The sequence below is a fragment of the Hyperolius riggenbachi genome, chromosome 7 (assembly GCF_040937935.1).
Source record: "Hyperolius riggenbachi isolate aHypRig1 chromosome 7, aHypRig1.pri, whole genome shotgun sequence".
NCBI classification, from domain to species: Eukaryota; Metazoa; Chordata; class Amphibia; order Anura; family Hyperoliidae; genus Hyperolius; species Hyperolius riggenbachi.
In genome coordinates, this window is record NC_090652.1 from 287,686,328 (window position 1) to 287,706,640 (window position 20,313).

The 20,313-nt window shown below is 46.4% G+C and overlaps 1 protein-coding gene across 1 annotated transcript in view; it reads right to left on the reverse strand.

Annotated features, from left to right (window-relative positions):
• Positions 1–11,175, reverse strand: part of LOC137525089 (histamine N-methyltransferase B-like) — an 89,079-nt gene extending 77,904 nt beyond the window's left edge. Inside the window, exon 1 of the mRNA XM_068245885.1 lies at positions 11,157–11,175. The gene's annotated coding sequence lies outside the window, so the exon portion shown is untranslated. The remainder of the gene's footprint in view (positions 1–11,156) is intronic.
• Positions 11,176–20,313: the final 9,138 nt, after the last annotated feature.

Consider the following 20,313-nt stretch of genomic DNA (forward strand, 5'->3'; position numbering starts at 1 on the left):
CTCAAAATTTTGGAGGACTTGGCAGAGGTCCAACATGTTGGCCCAATTGGATCCACAGAAGCTTGGCAGCTGTCCGGATGCGCCTCGGTACTGCGCCGTCATGTACTGGACCACTGCACTCTTCTGCTCGCAAAAGCGGGCTAGCATGTGCAGCGTAGAATTCCAGCGCGTAGGGACATCACACAGCAAGAGATGGTGGGGGGAGATTGAAGCGCTCCTGCATCTTGGCGAGTGCCCCCGAAGCAGTACTGGAATTTCTGCAATGTTTGGCCACTCGTCGCACCTTCAACAGAAGATCGGCCACGCCTGGGTATGTCCTCAGGAACCGCTGAACTACTAGGTTCATCACGTGCGCCAGGCAAGGGATGTGTGTCAGCTTAGCCAACCTTAAAGCGCGAATGAGATTACTCCCATTATCACACACAACCATGCCCGGTTTCAGGTCCAGCGGTGCCAGCCACAGATCCGTCTGTTCCTTTATTCCCCTCCAAATTTCCTCCCCTGTGTGCTGCTTATCCCCAAGGCAGATCAGCTTCAGCAACGCTTGCTGACGCATGCCAACAGCTGTGCTGCACTGCTTCCACGATCCTACTGCTGCTGGGTTAGCGTTTCCGGATGAGGTACAGCTTTGAGATGCGTTGGAGGAGAAGGAGTCAGAGAGGTAGGTGCTGCTGTTGTTATCCAGTGGGAGGGACGGCGGTGCAGCTGTTTGCGGCGTGGGCAACACCCGCGCCGTAGCAGGTGAGGAATCGCTGCCAGGCTCCACAAGGTTCACCCAGTGCGCGGTAAGTGAGATGTATCGACCCTGGCCGAACGCACTCGTCCAGGTCTTAGTGGTGAGGTGAACCTTGCAGGCAACGGCATTCTTCAAGCTTCGGGTTATTTTGCTGACCACGTGCTCATGCAACTCAGGCACTGCAGAGCGCGCAAAGTGGTAGCGGCTGGGAACCACGTAACGTGGGATGGCCACTGACATCATGCCCTTGAAGCTGTTTGTCTCCACCACTCGATATGGCAGCATTTCGCAGGCCAGAAGCTTGGCTATGCTGGCTGTTACTGCCACGGCCCGGGGGTCATTTTCTGGCAATTTCCTCTTGCGATCAAACATCTCCGAGACAGACAACTGAATCGTAGGGCTGCACACTGAAGGGCTGTTGGTTGTTGTGTTTGATGAACACTGGGAGACCTCAAGAGCACTACTCCGGAAAGTGACAGTGTCAGCATCTGATGTTTGTGAATGTTGTGAACCACGCAATGACTGGGCTACTGCTGCTGCTGAGGCGGGTCTGGTGGTGAGTCTGGTGACCCCAAGGGAGGCAGTGTTGCTGGTACCCTGTCCTGCCGCGTTTGCCCATAGAGTGGGATGTTTGGATAGCATGTGGCGGCTCATGCTGGTGGTGGAGAGGTTGTTAATACTTTTCCCCCTGCTCAGGCGGGTCTTGCACACCTTGCAAATCGCCATAGTACCATCCTCAGTGCAGTCTTCAAAGAAAGCCCAGACTTTGGAGCACCTGCCTTGCTGGCGATTTCTGTTTGCGCCTCTTTTGCCTCTCACTTGAACTTCCACGCTTGTGGTGCCTGAAATTGCGCGCCGCCTACCTTGTGGCACAAGGCGAACTCGTGCAGCAGTGGGTTCTTCAACAGACTCATCTGTGCTGCTGCTACGACGGCGATGTTCTCGTTCACAAACAAAATCTGGGTCTCTGTCCACATTGTCCATACCCTCCTCTTCCATCTCCTGAAACTCGTCATATGTCATTGTGGGGGGCCGCCGCCGCCGTGGAGTAGAGCTCCCCAGAACAACCTCTGCGCAGCTCACTCCAACGTCGTCTTCCAGATCTTGTCGGCCGACCTCCTGCAATTGCAACCCCTCCTGCCCAACTTGCTCTGGGATTTGGGTTTCCGAGTCCTCCTCGGACTCGCCTTGTATTTCAGTGCGCGGTGGCTTTTCCACAGTTAATGGTTGTGAATCCGGGCACAACATTTCTGGCTGTTCCTCCATTGACCTTTGAAAGGTGGAAGTTTGTTGGGCTGGGAATAGCTCCTGCGAATACCCCATTGTGTCCTGAGGTAATTCATCGGACTGGTTATCTGGCAGTTGTGTGCGTGGTGTCGCTGCCGGTTGTGTCAGCTTTGTGCCCACTGGCTCCTTGTAACTGGCTGAGGACTCGGACCTTGTGCGTGATGTGCTGGTGCTGCTTAACCCACTGCTGGACGCTTGAGAGGTCATCCAAGTAATTATCTGGTCCTGTTCTTTTGGATTTGTGAGGGTTGTTGTCCTGGACAACATGGGCGGTATTGAGTGGGTTTTCTTGGGTGCTCCCCTGTGGCCTGTACGTGAACCGTCAGGGGAAACACCTCTTCCCTTGCCCCTCCCTCTTTCACCGGATTTCTTCCTCATTTCACTTATCCCTTGGCAGTACAGAAATGCTATACAGTGGTGGGTGAGCGGTGTACCACTATTCCCAGCAGCGACACAGAGCACAATGCTATACAGTGGCGGGTGAGCGGTGTACTACTATTCCCAGCAGACACAGAGTGGCAGTAAACAGAATGCTATATAGTGTGGCTGAGCGAGGTACACAGAGTGGCAGTAAACAGAATGCTATATAGTGTGGCTGAGCGAGCGGTGTACTACTATTCCCAGCAGACACAGAACAGTAAACAGAATGCTATATAGTGTGGCTGAGCGGTGTACCACTATTACCAGCAGCGACACAGAGCACAATGCTATACAGTGGCGCGTGAGCGGTGTACCACTATTCCCAGCAGCGACACAGAGCACAATGCTATACAGTGGCGGGTGAGCGGTGTACTACTATTCCCAGCAGACACAGAGTGGCAGTAAACAGAATGCTATATAGTGTGGCTGAGCGAGGTACACAGAGTGGCAGTAAACAGAATGCTATATAGTGTGGCTGAGCGAGCGGTGTACTACTATTCCCAGCAGACACAGAACAGTAAACAGAATGCTATATAGTGTGGCTGAGCGGTGTACCACTATTCCCAGCAGCGACACAGAGCACAATGCTATACAGTGGCGGGTGAGCGGTGTACTACTATTCCCAGCAGACACAGAGTGGCAGTAAACAGAATGCTATATAGTGTGGCTGAGCGAGGTACACAGAGTGGCAGTAAACAGAATGCTATATAGTGTGGCTGAGCGAGCGGTGTACTACTATTCCCAGCAGACACAGAACAGTAAACAGAATTCTATATAGTGTGGCTGAGCGGTGTACCACTATTCCCAGCAGCGACACAGAGCACAATGCTATACAGTGGCGGGTGAGCGGTGTACCACTATTCCCAGCAGCGACACAGAGCACAATGCTATACAGTGGCGGGTGAGCGGTGTACTACTATTCCCAGCAGACACAGAGTGGCAGTAAACAGAATGCTATATAGTGTGGCTGAGCGAGGTACACAGAGTGGCAGTAAACAGAATGCTATATAGTGTGGCTGAGCGAGCGGTCTACTACTATTCCCAGCAGACACAGAACAGTAAACAGAATGCTATATAGTGTGGCTGAGAGAGGTACACAGAGTGGCAGTAAACAGAATGCTATATAGTGTGGCTGAGCGAGCGGTGTACTACTATTCCCAGCAGCGACACAATGACTGGGGGGACCCTGGCTAGCGTGGCTGGAGCGCGAACTACCCTGCCTGCCTACCCAAAGCTAAACCCACAGACAAATGGCGGAGATATGACGTGGTTCGGGTATTTATTTACCCGAACCACGTGACAGTTCGGCCAATCAGAGCGCGTTCGGGTCCGAACCACGTGACCCGTTCGTCCAATCACAGCGCTAGCCGAACGTTCGCCCATGTGGCCGAGTTCGGCCATGTGGCCGAACGGTTTGGCCGAACACCATCAGGTGTTCGGCCGAACTCGAACATCACCCGAACAGGGTGATGTTCTGCAGAACCCGAACAGTGGCGAACACTGTTCGCCCAACACTACCCCTGACCTACATACACAGGGGAATCCAATTATGAGAAAGAGTATTTAAAGAGAGTCTGAAGCAATTCTTTTTTTGTTACATTTACCTTTTACTTCACTTCAGTACTCTCATCAGCAGTAAACCGCGTCATCCTGCAGACCAAATGGGGGGGGGGGGAGGGGGGGGAATTTGGCCGGCGCTTCCTGAAGAGGCAGAGCTCTCTGCTGTAGCTCTGCCTCTTCTGATGTTAATTGCAGCAGATCGCCGCCTCTCCCCGCCCCTCTCACTTTTTCTTCACAGAGAGGGGTGGGGAGAGGCGGCGATCCACATGGCGATTGACGGCAGGAGAGGCAGAGCTACAGCTCATAGCTCTGCCTCTCATGGCAGCACAATCCACGACCAAGTTGGTCGTGGATATTTTCCCGGGGATATGGGGGGTCTGCAGCACTCGGTTTTCGGCGGGGATGTGGCAGTGTACCGCTGATGAGACTTCTGAAGCTAAGTAAAAGGTAAATATAGCAAAAAAAAATTCGCTTCAGAGTCTCTTCAAGGGGGTCAATTGTAAGGTCCACATTGGAGGCCTTTAAAAGAGAGGCCGGACAGCTAAAGACACAGTTAAAAAAGAGGGGATATCCCAATGGTTTGCTAAAATCAGCATACCATTGGACCCTCAATACAGACAGGGAAAGTTTAATGGTTAAAAAGATACAGGAGGAGAAAGTGGAAATGAGCCATCCTAGGCTGATTACTCCGTTAGGAACACATTGGCCTTGCCTTGTAGAAACAATGAATAAGTACTGGCATGTGCTGACAAGAGATGAAAAGATAGCTGCAATAGTGGGTCCAAAATCAATCATTACTTCAAAGCGTAATAAGAATTTATCCAGATCCTTGGTGAGTTCTGAACTAAAACCAAAGAAAAATTCTTCATGGTTGAAACAGAGGTGGGGTATGTATAGGTGTAAAAAATGTTCTATATGCAGGGCCGGGCCGAGGCATAGGCTGGAGAGGCTCCAGCCTCAGGGCGCAGTGTAGGAGGGGGCGCACAATTCACTCAGCTGTCATTCCTAATTGTGTTTGAAGCAGAAAGAAATAAGAAAAGGGGATACATAGCAGTGACTGCAGCCAGATAACTAGATAGTAAGGTGTTGGGGAGGTTGTGGGCCCTGTGGCACCTCTTAGTCTAATAGCAATCAGTGTGTGACGGCTGGGGTGGGAGGGATGGAGGGCGCACTTTGGTGTCTCAGCCTTGGGTGCTGGAGGACCTTGTCCCGCCTCTGTCTATATGTACCGTAAATATGCCAGTGACAGTGAGGATAAGATGTTCAGAAATGCAGATAACAGCGAGGAATATGAAATAGGGTCGCATATTGACTGTGATAGTGAATATGTGGTTTACCAGCTCACATGTCCCTGTATGAAACAGTATGTGGGAGAAACCACTAGACCTTTGAAGGTTCGCATACAGGAACATGTGAGGGGTATACTGGACATGAAAAAAACCTAAGGAGGGGAGAAAAAAGAAACCCACCCCTGTTTCACAACATTTTGAAAAATTCAATAGATCCGATTCTGCAGGTTTGAGCAGGGGCATATATAGATTAATTCCAAATTTGAGGAACTTTTATTTAGATAGTCGGTTAACTAGAAAAGAGAGTTTTTGGATATATGCCCTTGGTACATTGACACCTGCGTAGTTGAATTCAGATATGAATTTAAAGGTTTTTTTGTGATTATACAGTTGTTCTGACTGAGTTGTTGCTTCTTGGTCCTGGGCAAATCTGCCATGAGACGGAGTTTAGGAGGTCTGTTTGAAGCACATGCAACAATTTTGTATGATATATAAAAAAGGGTAGAAATGGTAATATCTTTCTACCGGTAGTGTTGTGGTAGATATAGGATGTGGTATGAAAAATGTCCACACGATGTCGCTAAAGAGTATCGGCATGTGAGATGCATTATCTTGGTAACAAGGAAATATGTGCATTATAAAAAATGTCCACAAGATGTCAGTAGGGAGAACAAACACTGTGCTAATGGAGGCCTAACCACTTAACGACCACCTAACGCCGATAGGCGGCGGCAGGTCGTTAGTGGTTTAGCATGGAAACAGGCGCTCGTTTGAGCAGCCTTTCCATGCCAGTTCACGGAGGGTGTCTCTGTGAACAGTCTGCGAGCCGCCGATCGCGTCTTCTTCGATATGACGTCTTCTTCGGTCCCTCCCTGGCGCCTCCCACGATGCGGTCCACGCGCCGGTCACGTGACTCCAAACACTTCCTCCTTCCGGGTTGAAGGGGGAAGTGTTTGGAGACACGTGATGCGCGTGCACCGCATCGTGGAAGGCGCCAGGGACGGACAGAAGAAGACGTCATACAGGTAAGATTGACACCCCCCCCCCCTCCGCACAGCTTTACTGGGAGATATCCGGATAGAACTATCCGGGTATCTCCCAAATTCGGATTTGAGCAACACTGCTGGACACTGCCGTTTGTAATACGGAAGCTTTGGTTTGACAGCGAAAAACTGGTGAATCTGTAAGCGGTTGGAGTACACATGGTGAGACCGCGGGCAGGTCACAGAAAAAAGTACTGCTTTACGTCACAGCCGCAAACAGCAGGCTTAGCAAAAGGTGATATATTCTAAGGGGATACAGTGGGATGCAAAATTTTGGGCACCTTTGGTAATCGTCATGATTTTCCTGTATAAATCGTTGGTTGTTACGATAAAAAATGTCAGTTAAATATATCATATAAGAGACACACACAGTGATATTTGAGAAGTGAAATGAAGCTTATTGGATTTACAGAAAGTGTGCAATTATTGTTTAAATAAAATTAGGCAGGTGCATAACTTTGGGCACTGTGTCATTTTATTAATTGCAAAACCTTTAGAACTAATGGAACTCAAATTGGCTTGGTAAGCTCAGTGACCACTGACCTATATACACAGGTGAATCCAATGAAAGAGTATTTAAGGGGGTCAATTGTAAGTTTCTGTCCTCTTTTAATTTTCTCTGAAGAGTAGCAACATGGGGGTTTCAAAACAACTCTTAAATGACCTGAAGACAAAGATTGTTCACCATCATGGCTAAGGGGAAGGATACAGAAAGCTGCCTCAGGGATTTCAGCTGTATGTTTCCACAGTTAGGAACATATTAAGGAAATGTAAGACCACAGGCTCAGTTCAAGTTAAGTCTCGAAGTGGCAGACCAAGAAAAATCTCGCATAGACGGAAGCGACGAATGGTGAGAATAGTCAGTGTCAACCCACAGACCAGCACCAAAGATCTACAACATCATCATCCACAGATGGGGTCACTGTGCATCATTCAACCATTCGGCACACTTTACACAAGGAGATGCTGTATGCGAGAGTGATGCATTTCTCCATCCACAGAACAAACAGAGCGTCTTGAGGTATGCTAAAGCACATTTGGACAAGCCAGCTTCATTTTGGAATAAGGTGCCGTGGACTGATGAAAGTAAAATTGAGTTATTCAGGCATAACAAGGGGTGTTATGCATGGAGGAAAAAGAACACAGCATTCCAAGAAAAACACCTGCTACCTGCAGTAAAATATGGTGGTTGTCCCATCATGCTGTGGGGCTGTGTAGCCAGTGCAGGGACTGGGAATCTTGTCAAAGTTGAGGAACGCATGGATTCCACTGCGTATCAGTAGATTCTGGAGACCAATGTCCAGGAATCAATGACAAAGCTAAAGCTGTGTCGGGGCTGGATCTTTCAGAAAGACAACGACCCTAAACACTGCTCAAAATCCATTAAGGCATTCATGCAGAGGAACAAGTACAGCGTTCTGGAGTGGCCATTTCAGTTCCCAGACCTGAATGTAATTGAAAATCTGTGGTGCGAATTAAAGAGAGCAGTCCATGCTCGGAAGCCATCAAACCTGAATGAACTAGAGATGTTTTGTAAAGAGGAATGCTCAAAAATACCTTCAACCAGAATCCAGACTGTCATTGGAACCTACAGGAAACTTCATTTCACTTCTCAAATATCACTGTGTGTGTCTCCTGTATGATATATTTAACTGACATTTTTTATTGTAACAGCCAACCATTTATACAGGAAAATCATGACGATGAACAAGGTTGCCCAAACTTTCGCTGCCCACTGTAAATGGCTGATGGAACGCTCCTTGCCTCATCGCTGTCATGCACGTGATTGGAGACCACCCAGAAGGACACTCATGTTACTCAGGTCGTATGTCTATTTGTTTACTGCATATAAGGGGCCTTATCTGTGCTCACGGGAGAATTGATTTAAGGATTCTAAGATTCATTGTGAAGAGAACTGTCTATTTCTAAATGTGATTACAGCTGGAATACTGTTGTTTTTTTTTCTTTTTTTCTACCAACTTTTTAAAAGAGGACTGACTGTGCACAATCTTTTTGCCATTGGCTTTTGCTGGCTGCTCACTATCTGCAAGTGTAATTTGATCTTGTGGACATTTGGGGCCTGATTCACAAAGCGGTGATAACTCAGTTATCACGCCTAAAAGACTTTAGGCATGATAACCTTTGCACCACACTGGTGAAAAGTCAGTTTAGGCGTGATAAGTTTAGGTGTGATAAGTTTAGGTGTGATAAGTTTAGGCATGCTAAGTTTAGATAAGTGTAGATAGCGTGCAAAGTCCCGCACGCAAAGCAGCACCATTAAACTCTATGCGAAGTGCACCAGACTTTGCTAGCGCAAAACTTTTGATCAGCTGTGCGCTGCGGTGCTAACGCAGTTGGTGCTTAAACTTATCATGCCTAAACTTATCACACCTAAACTTATCATGCCTAAACTTATCACACCTAAACTTATCACACCTAAACTTATCATGCCTAAACTGAGTTTAGGTGTGATAAAGGGCTTTTCACCAGCGTGCTAACTGTTAGCTCCGCTTTGTGAATCAGGCCCTTAGGATGAAAAGATTTATGGGAAGGCAATTGTTCTTTATGAATCGATATTTATGCAGGTGTATCTTAGTCTTAGGTTAGTTAGGGTATTCCTTTGTGTGCATTGAGTGGTATGCAACTGTTCCCCTTATTGTTTAGGGGATTTGTTCATATTATTAAACGATGAAGCATTTTTTTGCAATAAGTTTTAACTCTTTTGAGTGCAGCTATATTGGTTTGGTTCTCTTTTTTTTGAGTTTTTTAAAGTCAATTTTAAAAATTCAAAGGAAAAATGTTTTTTCGGTAAAGGACATTGTACACAATATTGGCCTCAATTCACTAAGCTTATCTCCTGTCTTTAAAGGGGCACTATTGCTAAAATCATCTTTTTTAAACCTTTTAGCATACATATTAGTTGATGGAGGACTGATTTTGCACATTATTCATTTTTATTTGAAAGTATTTGTTTGCAGGAAATAAACATTTAGATAAATGTAGTCACGTCAGCAGTTGTACCTTTCCGACGCCAATGTAGTTCATACCATTCTGCAATAGGGAGGCAGCTTGTAGTGGTGTGCGAGTTGTCAGTTATATTGTACCCCTCTGGCCATTTCAGTTCGGCTCTATAGAGCAGTTACTGAGCACAGCAGCCGACGTAAAGTGATGGTCGCAGCCTCCTCCGTGCAGGGTGCAACGTTATTCGGAGTGGCAGCGTGTAGTTACACTGCCCGGCCGCCAAGGACCCCCTTTCCCTATGCTGGCAATGAAACGGACACCTATTGTTGTCCGTTTCTATGGTAACCATGTCCGGATTTCCTATCTGCGCAATCTAGCGGCGGCATCAAAGAGCACACACAAGCGTTACAGCTGTGTGTTGCTCTGCGTGGTGTATTGCTTCCTAAAACCTTTTTTGAATGCCTGCCTGCTTCCACAACACAAACACCTTTAAAACAGTTTTGCAGGCATTCAAAAAAGGTTTTAGGAAGCAATACGCCACGCAGAGCAACACACAGCTGTAACGCTTGTGTGTGCTCTTTGATGCCGCCGCTAGATTGCGCAGATAGGAAAGCCGGACATGGTTACCATAGAAACAGACAACAATAGGTGTCCGTTTCATTGCCAACATAGGGAAAGGGGGTCCTTGGCGGCCGGGCAGCGTAACTACACGCTGCCGCTCTGAATAACGTTGCACCCTGCACGGAGGAGGCTGCGACCATCACTTTACGTCGGCTGCTGTGCTCAGTAACTGCTCTATAGAGCAGTTACAAGGTGGGAAAACCGAACTTAAATGGCCAGAGGGGTACAATATAACTGACAACTCGCACACCACTACAAGCTGCCTCCCTACTGCAGAATGGTATGAACTACATTGGCGTCAGAAAGGTACAACTGCTGACGTGACTACATGTATCTAAATGTTTATTGCCTGCAAACAAATACTTTCAAATAAAAATGAATAATGTGCAAAATCAGTCCTCCATCAACTAATATGTATGCTAAAAGGTTTAAAAAAGATGATTTTAGCAATAGTGCCCCTTTAATAACTCTTCTGAGCTGTTTCTACAGTTGTCACCATAGTGAGAACTGTAGAAAAAGCTCAGAAGAGTTATTAAAGACAGGAGATAAGCTTAGTGAATTGAGGCCAATGTCATTTTACCGAGTTTCAAAACCTTTTTCCTTTGAATATTTAAAATTCATTTTCTAAAAAACTGCAAGGTGATTTAATTTATTTATTTATTGTTCCCACTATTCCATAGCAAATTTGGTGTCGATAGCATCTATGGGGGCTTTGCTATTAACCGCTAAAGTCGGCAGGAAACGCCATTACGCGGAATATAAATGGATTACGCAAAATCAATTGAATTTACACATTGTTACTACGCATGTCAGTAATTGCAAAGTTGTGTGAAAAATCTTGCGTGATTTTTATTAGCAGATTATGATCATCACTATTCATATTTAGTGCAAATGGGGTTTGTTGTGGCAACAATGAATCAATCATGTATTGATACCTATATTGATACCTATATTATTGTGTGGGTGAATGAGGATGTGTGTTCTAATGGTTTTTATTATGAATTGTGTGCTTCCATATCATGCCATTGCATAAAATTGGTATAATATTCTTTAACTAAGTGGTGCAGCATCTACGGGAAACTAGGCCTTTCCCCTTAAAGTGTAACTGTCGGGCATAAAATCAAAAATCAATTCTTTATTTTTATCTGGTAAACAAGTAATAAGGTTGCTAACCAGGCAATCCAAAAGTTAAAATCACTATTACTTTTCTTGTTGATAAATGATCATTCCCCAGCTTACCTGACTTATTTGATACACACAAAATTTGGTACACAAAGGAAGTTGCAGGGCATGTTGGTTTGTCCTTTTTTTGCTTCTCTACTTCCCCTCAGACTTAAAGTGACTCTGTAACAAAAATTACAACGTTTTTTCTACCATCCTACAAGTTCCTAAACCTATTCTAATGTGATCTGGCTTGCTGCAGCTCTTTCTACTATAACCATCTCTGTAATAAATCAATGTATCTTTCCCCTGTCAGACTTGTCGGCCTGTGTCTGGAAGGCTGCCAAGCAGGGGAGGACTGGCCAGGGGGGAAAGGGGGAGATTTCCCCCCAGGCTGCCTCTCATTTAATGATTTAGGGCTGGTACAGTGCCTGTTGCATTCAGGTTTTTGTATAAGGCAATGTGAAACATTAGGCTGGCTGAGAAAAATAAAGGTGCAATTACGGAGCAATTAGAGGACGGGTAAGCTGGTAAATGTTCACAGCAAGATGCAGAGCAGAGGCTTGCCTACAGGGTCCATAGAAAAAAACCTCTGTCTCTGTGTGTGTGTGTGGGGGGGATCTTGGGGAATTAATATGGCCATACATCTGTTGTCTCAGCGATCAACCAACTGTTTTGATAATTACTATCGGATTGGGTGAAAATCGGTGCAGCAACAAGCATGCCCAATTGACCATTTTTACTGATTTTGGTCGGAAATTGGTTGAGTCTGAGATGCTGGGAAATCTCAGGCCGATGTGGTTGATTTGGTGCGCAGCGGTAACGACGTGCGATAATCACGAACGCCGGACACAATGGAAACCCTTTGCTGTCATCCCTCCAAATGTATTATGTGACCCCCGGTGCCTGTGCAGTTATACTTTACCTGTCACACTGCCCTGAAAGTGTCCTTGCTGTATTTCCACATGGGCGCCCCACATGACTACCAGCATGTAGCACGTGGTGTGCGTGTATGATGTCATTTGGGCTGGGGCTGCCATGGAAACGGGCCTTCAGTTGGTGTTTTCCCCCCAGGCTGAAAGGTCCCAGTCCTCCCCTGCTGCCAAGTTCTTCAGTGTTGAACTGTTCCTCTATGCACACTCCAGTGTGTGTTTTATTTACATAAGCCAGCAGCTTCTCTGCTATCTTATCAGTGATAGAAGAGAGCTGGATAAAAATCCTCCTCTGGAGGCTGTGAAAGGAGCTGGTCTGTCACATACTAAGGAATTAACGACATAGGCAGAGCTGTCTGCAGGAAGCCTGTAATGTTCAGTGCATGAGAGAAGCTGGGGACAGAAGGTAAACACACACAAGTGATCTCTTGAGATTCAGAAGTAAGGCTGTATACAGCCTGCTTGTGTATGGATGTATTTTCTATGTGTGGACATGCTGTACATCAACCTACTTCCTGTTTTGGTGGCCATTTTGTTTGTTTATAAACAAACTTTTTAAAACAGTTTTTGACTACTTTTAATGCGGCGGGGAGCGGTGAAATTGTGACAGAGGGTAATAGGAGATGTCCCCTAACGCACTGGTATGTTTACTTTTGTGCGATTTTAACAATACAGATTCTCTTTAACTAATGCAGCCTGATTGGCTGAAGCCTCTTTCCCTCCTGTTTTACCCTCCCACACCTCTGTGTCTCTCTAATTGGCCAATTTTTCTCATGCTGAGACAATGCACTTTCTAAAGTGAAGGACGGGCAATGCATACACAATCAGGCAGAGTAGAGTAAGAGAGGAAATGACATCATGATTGGCTTCAAAATAGCCTCAGTTAAAATGGGAAATGCTAAGGATTTTCTCTTCTTTTACTGTATAAAAATCATCAAAATGAAAATGTGGACAGTGCAATACATATGTTATGTAAGTAGAGCAAGTATTTATCTACTTATATGTGAGTTTTTTTTAGATAGCATGGCTGACAGCTCCTCTTTAAACTGATACTTACAGCGAGTGTTTGAGTTGGAATTTGTGGCATTGTGATTTTTAGAACCTGAACAGCCGCATTCAGCACCATTTCAGCACCAGACAGCAGGACTGGGTGTGTTCCATTTAGCTCTGATACTGTGCCTACTGCAATCAACCACCCCCCTGACTAACAGCATCACAGCCAACAACCCCCCTCCCACTTCCATATAGGTAGCCAGATGATCCCTCCACCTTCCCCCCCCCCCCCTTCCTCCCGTGAGTGACAGATGATTCTCCTCTCTGTAGGTGCCAGATGCTTCGTCTCCCTCCCTGTAGGTAACTAGATGCTTTTCCCCCCTCCCTCCCTGTAGGTAGCCAGATGCTTCTCCCCTCCTCCCTCCCTGTAGGTAGCCAGATGCAGGGATGCTCATCCGGATTCCGGATACCCGGGAAACCCAGATATCTGAATTTTTTTATGCCTTCGGATACCGGATTTTTTTAAAATCCGGATAGCTATCTGCGAATATTTGGACGCATATTGCCGATATCCGGATCCGATTGAAACACAAAATCTCTCTCCTCCTCCCTTGTTTTGTCCTGTTTTCCAGGGATTTTTAGGATGTCAAAAGCAAGCTCACATACATACATTGGCCAGGAATTGAACCCAAGTCAACTGCTTGGAAGGCAGCTATGCTCACCACTATACCACCAACACTACATGCTGAATTTGAAGTCTGGAAGATTCCAGGGCAAGGGTGGGAAGGATGAAAAGCTAGCTGGCCATGCAACCATTCCTGTTAACCTAAAGCTTACTTGTGTCTTACAACACATTGGCTTAAGACTTTACCAAATCCAATGCTTCAATATGGGGAAGCTTCTTTGTTTGCTGTTTTTTTGTTTTGTTTTGTTTTTAAGTGTGGTGTCACAGTTCACTCATCTCTTCAACTACAAGAAAGGCCCAGGAGTAGTCTTAGCTACCGTATGTAACGATCGGTGTCAGCACACAGAGAGAATCTGATTCTTGATGATCTGCAGAATCATCAACAATACAGATGTATACCTGATTATGGATGATCTGCAGAATCACCAATAATACAGGTATGACTAACCTCTGGACACCTATAAGTAAAGTGATAGATGAACTGTAGGTTATCTCCCGAGGAGCAGGAGATGTAAGTAACTCGGCCAAGAGCCACCTGAGGGGCAGGTGGCCCTGGGCGGTGCAGAAACTATCTCTTAGATAGTGAGGACCTGGTAACCAGGGATAACAGTATAGATGGTGAACTGTACTGCAGCCAAAGGAGGTGAGCACTGGCTACTAACAGGCCGGGCTCTCTGAGGTGCGGGAGTCCTGGTTGCAGCTGACACCTGGTGGAATGGTGTCACTGCTAATACTGATAAACTGAACACTCAGGGAGAGTGACAGCCTGGATGGTCGGGCAGGCCAGGTCGGCAACACACGAGCAGATGAGGTACAGAGACAGAAGACTGATTCGGTAACCGGGTACAGGCAGGGTCTGGCAACAGATAGACAGATATGCAGAGGTACCGAATCAGAAAGGTCGACAGAGCAATTAGTCATAACATATAAATATAACAGTGTCCTAGACTGGGATGTGAGCTCCTTGATCTCGACACCCGGGAACTAGTCTGGAGTAGAACACAGTATTAACACAGAGTCCCTAAGCTTGGGTGTGAGGTCCTTGGTCACAACACCCTGGAACTGGTCTAAAGTATAACACAGCAATGACACAGTATCCCTAAGCTTGGGTGTGAGGTCCGTGGTCTCGACACCCTGGAACTGGTCTAAAGTATAACACAGCAATGACACAGTATCCCTAAGCTTGGGTGTGAGGTCCGTGGTCTTGACACCCTGGAACTGGTCTAAAGTATAACACAGCAATGACACAGTATCCCTAAGCTTGGGTGTGAGGTCCGTGGTCTCAACACCCTGGAACTGTTCTAACATATAACACAATAGTAATCTGGCTCAGTGTGAATTCCCAGGTCCTCCTGGTTCTAACACACTGTGGGATCTGACTGGTCTGAGTGCTCACACGTAAGTATTCGCAACGGCAGACAACCAGCAACTGACAGGCAAGAAGTATATATAGTGCAGCGCTCCTCAGCGCCGCCCAGCCCCACTCAGCCAATCACTGCCTGCGCTGGGATCAGCTGACAGTCCTGATAAGCTGATCCCTCTCCTGTTGGCATAAAGGTCCTGCCTCCTAGCTCTCCATCTGTGTGCACTACTAGGCTCAGATGAAGAAAAAGATCCGCACCACCTTCAGAAAAGCTTAGTCTGTTTTATTGGAAAAAAACATACAAATTTAAAAAGAACTTTAAGGCAGGACAGTCCACTGTTTCGGGCTCCTGCCCATCTTCATGCTGCCTAGTTCTGAAGTAACATACAAAAAACACCAACATATATACAGAGAAACAACCAATCATTGAGTATATACTAATTAGAGGACCTGATGGGAAACAGCCTATTTACATATCTAGTCACACCTCCAACTCCCCCATTGGTGGATCTGAGCAAGATCCAAACATTCAAAAAATAACTGTCAATAATGGCTGAATAAAAAAATATCAAAATCAGGCATGCCTCCAAGATGTATTGGCAAGATATCAGCCAAAACGCCATGGTGGAATATGCTGAATAGCAGAAAAAAGAAAAAATCCAAAAAGTAACATTTTATTAAAGAAAACAAAACATCAAAATCCGCATGGAAATGACACATAAACGCATCAATACGACGCGACGCCATACCCGCATACGCGTATAGATGACGTAATAATGCATATCCTCTATCTAGACTACTGACGATCAAAAATACGCATCTATGCCGGACGTATATACACATGAGACAAGCGCTCAAAAAATGACGCATAAACGTATAAAAATTACGTATCAATAAAACAATCGCCTAGAAAGTGCCACATGAACGCGTCCTAACTATACGCAATCTTTGCGACTAAAAATACGCGTAAAAATAACCAAACACCAAAAAATGCCAAAAAAATGCCGAAAAAATGTCAAAAAAAGCCGAAAAAATGTCAAAAAAATACCAAAAAAATGCCAAAAAAATGCCAAGTAAATGCTGAAAAAATGCCAAAAAATGCCAAAAACATAAAAATGCCATATATGAAAAAATCATGCCATATATGAAAAAAAACCAATTCAGCACTTACTTTTTTGGTATATCAGATGATTGGTAGTATAATAAAAAATATCCAATAAAAGAAAGCTAATAAGGCCTATAAATATCTATGAGTCTATCAGTATCACCAATCTAGTCTCAAATCATACTCTTTATTTAACCCACTATTCACAGTGTCAAGTTCTCTGATCCATTTAGATTCTAACTTCAATAATCTAGACAATCTATCACCCCCTTTATTATCCTGTTTAACCCCATCGATGACACAAACCCTAAGCTGACTAACATTGTGTCCAAAGGTAGTAAAATGCTCTGAAACGGCCTGATCCATATTCTTTTTGCGAATGGTAGATTTGTGCGAGGCCAAACGATCTTTCAATCTCTGTGTCGTTTGGCCAACATAGCACTTACCACATGGGCATTTAAGCATATAAACCACCCAACGAGAATCACAAGTGTACCTATCTCGTATGGCATATCGTTTACCACTCATAGGGTGAAAAAAGGTATCACCCTTAATGAGGCTATTACAAATATGACATTGTAAACAGGGAAAAATGCCACATTGCTTTGGTTGTTTATTAATACTGATATCAGAATGAACCAATTTACTCCTAAGGGAGGGTGCTCTTTTGTAACAGAACATAGGGGGGCGATTAAATTCCTTAATATAAGGTAATGAATCCCTAAGAATATTCCAATGTCGTTTAATACAACGTTCCACTTGACTACTGACTACACTATAAGTGGAAACAAATGCAACCCTATCTTGTTTGTCTTGTCTACCAGAGCCTCTCCTTCTCCTACCCCCACCTGGTCTATTATCAAGTTGGTTAAGAAGTAATTTGGTAGGGTATCCCCTTTGCTTAAAGCGTACCACCATTTCGGACAACCTCAAGTTTTGTTTGCCCTCCTGGCTGACAATTCTGTCAACCCGTTGGAACTGTCCACCAGGGATATTATGGATCATGTGCTGCGGGTGAAAACTCCTGAAATGTAAAATAGCATTCCTGTCGGTCTCTTTACGAAAAAGATCGGTCACCAAGTGTCCATCTTCCTTGATAACCATGGTGTCAACACTACTAGGCTCAGACACACCAGACGCATGCTGCTGTGCGGAAACCGCCGGTCTGAACGCGGAGACAGCCGCCCCGCTGTCAAACCGCGCGGCGGTGTCTCCGCGATCCTTTACCCCGTAATATCTAAGTTACGGCAGAGCCCTTATTACACTTTCTCTTACAGGGCTATGGAAATCGTTTTGCCCATGCGATAAAGCGAGGTGCAAAAATGAAATCATGCCTAGCAGAGGATGGTTTCAATCCATCAACCTCTGGGTTATGGGCCCAGCACACTTCCACTGCACCACTCTGCTTACGTTTGTATACACTCTTCAAGTTTAAGAAGGGTACATTAGTTGAAATAGTTACACTACAATCGATGTTACAGAAAGCCCTAATGACACTTTCTCTTAAGGGGCAATGGCCGCCGATTGGCCCATGTGGTAAAGCAAGGTGTAAAAAACAAAGTACACCTAGCAGAGGATGGTTTTGATCCATCAACCTCTGGGTTATGGGCTCAGCACGCTTCCGCTGCACCACTCTGCTGCCGTACAGCAGATGCTTTGTTGTAGAAAGCTTCTTCTCCCTCTCTTTAGGTAGCCAGATGCTTCTTCATCCTCCCTCCCTATAGGTAGCCAGATTCTTCTCCCCCTCCCTCTCTGTAGGTAGCCAGATGCTTCTCCCCCCCCCCCCTGTAGGTAGCCAGATGCTTCTCCCCTTTCCTCCCTGTCAGTAGCCAGATGCTTCTCCCCCCTCCCTCCCTGTAGGTAGCCAGATTCTTCTCCTCCCTCCCTCCCTGTAGGTAGCCGGTTGCTTCTCACCCCTCCTTCCCGTGAACGAGTGAAATCGCCGCCGGAAGACTTGGGCGCAAGATACAGCCGATATACGACATAGCCTGCTCCTGCACAAGTCCCGGCAGCGTTAATTACTATTTCCCCTCCAGGTGTTGGTAGTATAGCTGTGAGCATAGCTGCCTTCCAAGCAGTTGACCTGGGTTCAGTTCTTGGCCAATGTATGTGAGCTTGCTTTTGACATCCTACAAATCCCTGGAAAACAAGACAAAACCGAGAAGGAGGAGGAGGAAGAGAGTGAGAGATCTAGTTTTTTAGCTTCAAAAACAGTTTGGAAGCATTTTAAGGCCATTTCCAGTTTTCAATCCGGATATCCGAATCCGATCGGATATTGGGTTTGGATATCCGATTCTACTCGGATACCCAAAAGTTCGGATTCGGATATCCAATTCAGATCCGGATATCTGGGTATCCGGATCCGAATCTATTCGGATTTTAAAAATTGGTATCCGGGCACCCCTGGCCAGATGCTTCTTCTCCTCTCTACCTGTAGGTGTCAGACATCTCCCTCCCTGCAGGTAGCCAGATGCTTCCCCCCCTCCTGTAGGTAGCCATAAGCTTCCCCTCTCACTTCCTGTAGGTGCCAGAAGCTTCTTCTGCCTCCCTTTAGGTAGCCAGATGCTTCTTCACCCTCCCTCCCTATAGGTAGCCAGATGCTTCCCCTCTCCCTCCCTGTAGGTGCCAGAAGCTTCTTCTCCCTCTCTTTAGGTAGCCAGATGCTTCTTCACCCTCCCTCCCTATAGGTAGCCAGATTCTTCTCCCCCCTCCCTCCCTGTAGGTAGCCAGATGCTTCTCCCCCTCCCTCCCTGTAGGTAGCCAGATGCTTCTACCCTCTCCCTCCCTGCAGGTACCAGATGCTTCTTCTTCCTCCCTGTAGGTAGCCAGATGCGTCTCCCCCTCCCTCCCTGTAGGTAGCTATATGCTTCTCCCCCCTCCCTCCCTATAGCTAGCCAGATGCTTCTACCCCCCTCCCTGTAGGTAGCCAGATGCGTCTCCCCCTTCCTCCCTGTCGGTAGCCAGATGCTTCTCCCCCTCCCTCCCTGTAGGTAGCCAGATTCTTCTCCTCCCTCCCTCCCTGTAGGTAGCCAGATGCGTCTCCCCCTTCCTCCCTGTCGGTAGCCAGATGCTTCTCCCCCTCCCTCCCTGTAGGTAGCCAGATTCTTCTCCTCCCTCCCTCCCTGTAGGTAGCCAGATGCGTCTCCCCCTTCCTCCCTGTCGGTAGCCAGATGCTTCTCCCCCTCCCTCCCTGTAGGTAGCCAGATTCTTCTCCTCCCTCCCTCCCTGTAGGTAGCCGGATGCTTCTCACCCCTCCATCCCGTGTACGAGTGAAATCGCCACCGGAAGACTTGGGCGCAGGATACAGCCGATATACGACATAGCCTGCTCCTGCACAAGTCCCGGCAGCGTTAATTACTATTTGCCCTCCAGGTCTCCGTGGATGGTGGGGATTGATGTAATTCAGCTTCCAGCTATTGCAGTGTTTTAAAAGAAACTTTAGCTCCGTCTTCTGACGACGCCAAAGTTACTCACTGTGTGCTGCTATAGCCGTAATTCCTATTATGGTCTATAGTGGCGCCGGCTGTGACCAAATCTCCTGTGCTGGATTTGACATCATCACTCCCTCCCTGTAGCTAGCCAGATGCTTCTCCCCCCTCCCTCTCTGTAGGTAGCTAGATGCTTCTCTCTCCCTGTAGGTAGCCAGATGCTTCTCCCCCCTCACTCTCTGTAGGTAGCTAAATGCTTCTAACCCCTCCCTCACTGTACGTAGCCAGATACTACTCCTTTAGTCACAACAGCCACCTGTCACTCACCTTCCTGATCGCCTCCAGCACCAAAAATTCCTCTTCAGGGGCGGCTGTGTATCACTACCTCCAGCTGGCATCTCTCACGTGTAACTTGCCAGCATGTTACCGGCATGCTAAATTAAAGGAACACTATCAATTAACATGTTTTTTTAAATTGTGAGAAGAATTGTTTGGGAAGTGCTGCTAAGTACCGGTGTATACATTTGAATGCTTATCTCTGTTTGCGGTTATCAAATTCCTTTCCTTTTACTGATGCCAAAACAGTCGGCCCAGTGAACCATGAGGGGAGGGGGGATTTCCTCACACTACATCTGTTAACCCTGCATGCACTGGCAGCTGCCTGTGTCTCAGACTGAGTTGTCTGCAGAGGAAATGTATCTTGTGTGCAACATAAACATTTGTATTTGT